Source organism: Molothrus ater, chromosome 9 (genome assembly GCF_012460135.2).
Source record: "Molothrus ater isolate BHLD 08-10-18 breed brown headed cowbird chromosome 9, BPBGC_Mater_1.1, whole genome shotgun sequence".
NCBI classification, from domain to species: Eukaryota; Metazoa; Chordata; class Aves; order Passeriformes; family Icteridae; genus Molothrus; species Molothrus ater.
In genome coordinates, this window is record NC_050486.2 from 26,922,808 (window position 1) to 26,929,926 (window position 7,119).

The following is a 7,119-nucleotide window of genomic DNA, read 5'->3' on the forward strand; positions in this document are numbered from 1 at the left end:
ACGGCAGGCTTGGCATGGAAAGGGACAGGTCAGGTTTGGTGAGGGAAAGGGATGGGAAAGGGACAGGTCAGGTTTGGCATGGAAAGGGATGGGAAAGGGGCAGGTCAGGTTTGGTGAGGGAAAGGGATTGGAAAGGGACAGGTCAGGTTTGGTTTGCTTTTTGAGGGAAAGAATGGCACTTGTTCTCAGCATGGGTGCCCTCACAGCACTGTCTGTGTCCATGTGATGCCTGTGTCTATGGAAGTTTATGGGATCTCTGAGTGGTTTGGCAAGAAGGGACTGTAAAGATTGTCCAGTTCCAACCCCCACAGGGTGTTCTCAGGTCCCTTCCCACACCTGGCAACACTGAGCAGGGATGAGGAGCCCCATGATGTCCAGCAGTAATTCTCACCCCAAATTTCAGGCCTCCCCATAGGTTACACCCACCCTCCTGCACCAACCCAGCCTGCACCCTGAAAAGGAGACTCAGAGGTGACCTTATCACTCTCTTCAACTTCCTGAAGGGTGACTGTGGTGAGCTGGGGGTCGGTCTCTTTCTCCGGGCAACAATAGACAGAACAAGAGGACACAGTCTCAAACTGCGCCAAGGGAGATACAGGCTGGAATTAAGGAGGAAGTTTTTCACAGAAAGAGTGGTCAAATACTGGAATCATCTACCCAGGGAGGTGGTGGAGTCACCATCCCTGGGTGTGTTTAAAAAAAGACTGGATGTGGCACTTGGTGCCATGATCTAGCTGAGGTGTTAGAACATGGGTTGGACTCGATGATCTTGAAGGTTTCTTCCAACCTAGAGATTCTGTGATTCTGTGATTCTTCCCCACAGAGACCTCAGAGTGATTAAACCAGACAATTCCCCAAGGAACCGAGTGTTTCCTGCATCTCTGGACAGCAGAGCCCAGCAAAACCAGCCATCCTTGCTGCAGCTCCTCTCCACGGAGAGATGTCCCTCAGGGTCCTCAGGACAGCCCAGTTAAATTAGGGCAAAAAAGGCTTCTCCTATCACTGGGTATTTCTGCCATGGAGAACAGACTGAAAGCATCTGTCCAAACACTGAGCCCATGTTTTTACAGAGCATGTCTCCCAGGAAAAGCAGGGCTGGTTAGCTTGGCAAGAAGAGAGCTGAGAGCCCCAGGGCTTCCTTTTTCCCTCTGTAACTGGTCAAATATTATTTCATCTCTCTCTGCAGCAGTGCTTGGTGTTTTCCTTGGAGCAGGGACAGCTGCTGCACAGAGCCTGGGTGCTGCTGGCATTCAGAGGTGGCTGATGATGGGGCTGGGAGGGCAGGAGCTGAGCCTGATCCCACACTCCAAGACTCAGCCCCTCTCTATAGATCATTCCCAATAAGATACCTGGAAAAGAAACCATCAGGAGACTTTAAAAATCATCAAATTTGCCCATGGCAGGGGCACCTTCCACCATCCCAGGTTGCTCCAAGCCCTGTCCAACCTGGCCTTGGGCATTTCCAGGGATAGGGCAGCCACAGCTTCTGTGGGCAGCCTGTGCCAGGGCCTCACCATTTTACAGAGTAGATTTTTTTTCCTAATGTCTGCCCTAATAAACCTGCCCTCTTTCACTTTGAAGCCATTCCCCCCAGTCTTAGCCCCTTCTGCACATGGGCATTGAACAAACCCTTGCCCTGAGCATCCCTAATGCCTTCAGGAACTGACCCTGCTTTCCAGAGCCAAATGTAAGGAGAGCTGAAAAATACAGGAAGAGAAACTGAGGGAAAGAAAAAGGCTTATTTGTCAGGGGCATGACTGGAAGCATGAGTCTGGTTCTTCACCACATGAAAAGCCCTGCTGCTGCAGCCTGGAGGTCTTGGAGAAGAAAGGGGGATCCTGCTGAGCTGGAAGCTGGCAGGGAAGTCTCCCAAGGCAGTGCTGGAGCCCCAGCACGATGGGAATCAATGCCAGCTTTGTGTACAGGTAGCTGGGGAGGATTTATGGCCCGCCCAGTGGTGTGAACACAGGCCATGAATTAAAGCACTGTTGGAGAATCAGGAGGTTCTGACTTCAGAGCTGCAGTCCCGAGGAAAAGGACAGGGTAGATTCCTCTAAATGCACTCTAAAATTTAAAGTGAAATGCCAAAAGTTTCTTTAGAACATGCATTTTGTGAGTTCTGGCCCCACCAGGGCTGCCATAAACCACACTGGGTTGCACAGGGGGCACGGGGCAGCCGTGGTGGTGGGAACATCAAACACTGCACCAGGGGAAGCCAAATCTGTTTTTTTTTGGTGTCCCAGCAAAACAGAGTGACCCCCTCCTTCAGGCAGAACCTTGGGGTCTGCATCTCAGGGCCACCAAGCCAGGATGGGAACTCCCAGCTTTATTCCCAGTGGGAACAAACCCAAACACCACTACTGAGAGCAGCAGCCCCAAACACTCCCTGCACATGCACAGCCTCCCCAGAACAAGCTACTTCAGCTTGTTTAAAACGTTTAAATTTCATTTCTTGGTGTTTTTTCCCCCTGCAGTGAAGCATTCAGTACATTATGTAGTTGCATCAGCCTGACTTATCTTCCCCGAATTATTCGTATTCTTTTCAGCTACTTACTGGTGGAGTTTGTATATAAGTCTGTTATAGAGATTTGGGAATTTTTTTTCAACTTTTTAATCCTTTTGGATTTTACAGAGGTGCTGCTAGAAGCCAAGAACAACAGCAGATCTTCAGAATTTATTCTTAATATAATTCTTAATATTCTAATGTCCTAATTTCCTAATATTCCTAATATTCTTAATATTATTCTTAATATTCTAACTTCTTAATATTCCTAATATTATTAATATTCTAAATTTATTCTTAATATTATTCTTAATATTATTCTTAATATTTCATCTTATTCTTAATATTTCTTAATATTCTTAATATTTCATCTTTTTAGAAAGGTAGAGCAGTGTGACTGGTGAAGAAGAGGCAAATTTTGGGGCAATCCAGTCTTTTTTGCAATATAACAAAATGTAGGTATTGCCCATGACATAATTGGTGATAACATTAGCCCAGTGTCAAGATATTTTAGACTGGGATGGTCTGACAAGTTGGTTTTCCTTTGTCACAGCTACTGGCCCCACATCAACACTGGGAAGAGGCAGTAGGGTCCATATCTCTGAAAAAAAAAAAAAAAACCCACCTCAAAACCCCCCAAAATGGGGGGAAATGGAAAGCAGGCACAGCGTTGTGCTAGGGAAGGATTTGGCTCGGGTTTAGTGCTTTATTCTGCCGCCAGGAGGGCCAGGACACTTCCCCCAGCACATTTCATAGGATTCTGGAATGGTTTGGGTTGGAAGGGATGCTAAAATTCCCACCCCCCGCCGTGGGCAGGGGCGAGGATGGCTGGAATCTCCTCCTTTTCCTGCCAGGAGGTCATTTCGAGGTTTTCCAGCAGAGGGGGAAATAGGATCACTGTTCCAGCACCGAGCTGCTCGCTCTGTCTTTCACTCCTGGCAGGAACGAGGGGTTTAGGAAAACGCAGCATTATTGATCCTTGCATTCCAAAAACCAACTGTTGCTGTGGCTGTTTAGGAGCCCAGGGAGGTACCCACATCAAAAGCTGGAAGATCAGCCCCATCAGAGCACTGTAGGACCCAAGGAAATGAATTAAAAAGCCTTGCAAAGTGTCAGGTATTTTCTCTGCCCAAGCCACAGGGTTGTCTCTGCAGTGTGGCCCTGACCCCACACTTAAGTGCACCTTTTTTTAGCAATATAGCCAATCTACCGTTTTTTACCAACAAGCCAATGTAATCCCTTGTGTGCTCAAAGCCAGGTGTTTATTCTGGTGGAGGATCCCTTATCAGAGCAGTTCTGGTGTCAGAACCCAGGAAATTCCTCTGGCTGCCCTGGAGGACTTGGCTCCTGCCCAGGGTCCTCAGCAACCTTGGCACAGAGCCCAAGACCCCTGTGCCTTGACCCCTTGGTAAAACTATTACCAACCTTGTTATGAAGAATTGCAAGCCACAAAATTTTAAGTAGAACAATAGTGAGTTTATCATGTGGTGAAAAACAGATTTTTGGGGTTTTTAGAATGGGGGTTCAGGGGGCAAGATGGAGGGATCTGTGTGTGTCCAGCCTTTCTCCTTCTTCTTCTTGGCCTCCATCTTCTGCTTAGATGCTGGCACTTTTAGATTGGTTTAGAGTAGAAGCTCACTGTCTAACATAGGAGATAGGTATTGGGAAGTAATTGTAAATATTGTATATGTAGTTTTTTGTATAAAAAGATAACACTGCCCTGGGGGCAGGCAGAGTGCCCCTGTCTGTCCTGCTGGATGGACCTCGGCAGGACAGGAGAAAGAATTTTATAGATAAGAAACAATAAACAACCTTGAGAACAAGAGTAGAAGAGTTCTGACTCCTTCTTTGAGCGCCAGGCTGGGAAAAGAGACTTTCTAACGCATCTTGGGGTCACTCTGAGCAGCAGAGATTCTGAGATTCTGGGTTCAGTGGCACCACAGGAGCACTGGCAGGTCCAGCACCAAGGCTGTGCTCACCTGCTGGCCCTTGGGTCAGCTTTTCCACATCTCTGCACAGGCAGGCTCAGGGACTGAGAGGTGAGCTCAGTGCTGCAGGGAGGAGTTCAGCTGGGGAGGAAAAGCTGATGTGGCTGAGGGAATGGAAGGAGCTGATGATGTAGCTGAGGAAGCTGAAGCGGAACAAAATCCTGTGTTGCTATCAGGGAGTTTGTTTACACTGAGTTAACCTGCCCTGATTTTAGATAAAAGATTTTAGAGTTGTGAGTGAGGACTTGCGTGTCTTTTAATCCAAGGGTTCTTCAGTGTCAGGGAGAGAGCTCTGTGGTGGGAACAGACACCAAGTGAGGATGTGAGCTCACTGCCCACCCCTGCTGCTCACAGCCCTCTTTCCATGCTCCTGGAGACTCCATGGCTCATCCTCCTGGATCCCTCCATCACCATGGGCAGCACAGCCAGCACTGCAAGCCAGGGGTCCATAGGCTTAATTCAGGTTTGGAGTGAAGGATCCAACACAAACACTTCAGACACCTTAAATTCAAAATGTTCTAAATGGAACCATTCACTTTTATATATACATATACATATATATCTCACTTTTGGAAGCTATCACCTCTGAGAAAGGTTCTTTAATTTCACCTCTAATGTGGAGTGCCTTGCTGGCTGCTTAAATCTCTCCCCCAGACGACCTCACCTATAAGGGAGAAATTGGTGTTGTGCCTGATTGCACAAACCAGCCCAGCCTTTTACCTGGGAGATGTGCCACAAATAACTTCCATTATATATAGGGGGTGTTTCTGATGCTGCTATCAGGAAAAAAAAAAAAAAAATAGAAGATATAATGCTTCGACAGCCTTGCTTAGATGCTGAGGAGGCACTTGGCTGTGCAAAACAGCCATTTGTATCACAGGACAGCCCAGGCTGGGATGGAAGCCAGTGTGGTGCGTCCCCACCAGACCTATAAGCATGTCCAGAACCTTTTTATGTCCTTCTGTCTTTCCAGCCACCTGCAGAGAGGCTGTGATGTGCAGTGGGGAGGTGACGAGGGGGATCGCCTCAGGCCCGTTACATTTCCCTGCTTCTTCTCCCAGGCTAAAGCAATTTAGGTTTAATAGTATATTAAAAAAATATTAAACCCCTTATTGGAGTTCTTCTTGCACAGGCAAAGAGAGGAGAAGGACTTTCTGAGCCCATCTGCAGTGCATTAGTAGGTAAAGGATTGCATTAAGGTATTCCCCAAGGTCACACAAGGGCACTGCTCATTTCATTTCTGTACTGAGTTTACCCCTGTGCTTCATTTCTTAGTGTTTAGCAAGACAAGCCCCAGGGTCACTCTGAACTTTAATTACATGAAAATAACTTGCTAAGAGGTCCTTTCATTTTGATAATTTACAATACCAGCCATTGAAATGAGCTTTGCAATTGATTTGGGAAATACACAAAATGACACTTCCAGCCCAGCCTTTTGTGGACACAGGACAATTCACTGTCTATTTAACAGCCATAATAGCCCAAGACCAGACTTTCCTACAATAATTACACTTTCTCTTGAATTTATTGAGGTTCAAACTTCCAGTTGTCTGCTGGGAGCACTTCATTTATACACAAAGCATCTCAGGCTGCTTATGCAGAAGAAAAAGCAGGAGAAAGAGGCACTTGTTCGAACACACAAGTCCTCATAGGTCTCTTACTCTTTTTTTAACCTGATACCTAATGAAGATACAGATTCCTTGTGCATTTTTGTGCCTGCCCAGGCCCCATAGGGGCATTTTGGAGGCTGTGAAAGCTTGAAGAAACAGCAATGAGGCTGTGGTGTTTGTGAGGGTCCCCAGGACGAGGTGAGAGATGAGAATCTGACTCCAAGTTCTCAGAAGGCTGATTTATTAGTTCATGATATTATGTTAAAGAATGCTCCCCTAAAACTATACCAAAGAAAGAGAAAGGATACATCAGAAGGCTTCACAAGAATGAATAATAAAAACCCGTGACCCCTCAGAGCCTCGACACAGCTGGACCATGATTGGTCATTACATTAAAACAATTCACAGGCTGGATAAACAATCTCCAAATCACATTCCAAAGCAGCAAAACAGGGAGAAGCTGAAGCTTCCAGCTTCCCAGGAGAAGAAATCCTGGCAAAGGGATTTTTCAGAAAATATCATGGTGACAATGAGGCAACTTGGGCTGTGACCAAGTGTCTTTCCCATGGCCATTTTTATTTTCTTCTAACACGACAGAGCTAAATGTCGTCACCTTGTGATTATTATCTTAAAAATAAATAACCTGTGGTGTTGTTGCTTTCTGTGGTATTGCTTTCCTACACTTGTGCACATCCACTAAGATTCCACCCAGCTAAAAGCATTAGAGCCACCACGAGCAGATGGGTTTGCACAAGGTATGGCCACAACAATTTCAGATGTAGGGGGTGTCTCTCTCCCCCCAGGTCACTTCAGAAAACAAGGAATTTGATTTTCACATTGCAGTGGCTGTGCAGGGCCATCCAGAAGCCAGGTGATAACTCACATCAGCTTTAGAGGTGGCAAACTGCCTCGTGGGGCTGGCAAGGGGAGGAAGCTGAACTGACATTTCCTTCGTGTATCTGGAAGGTACACGTTCCTCATAACACAATTTTGTGCTAATCTTCAATTTGCTGTACTG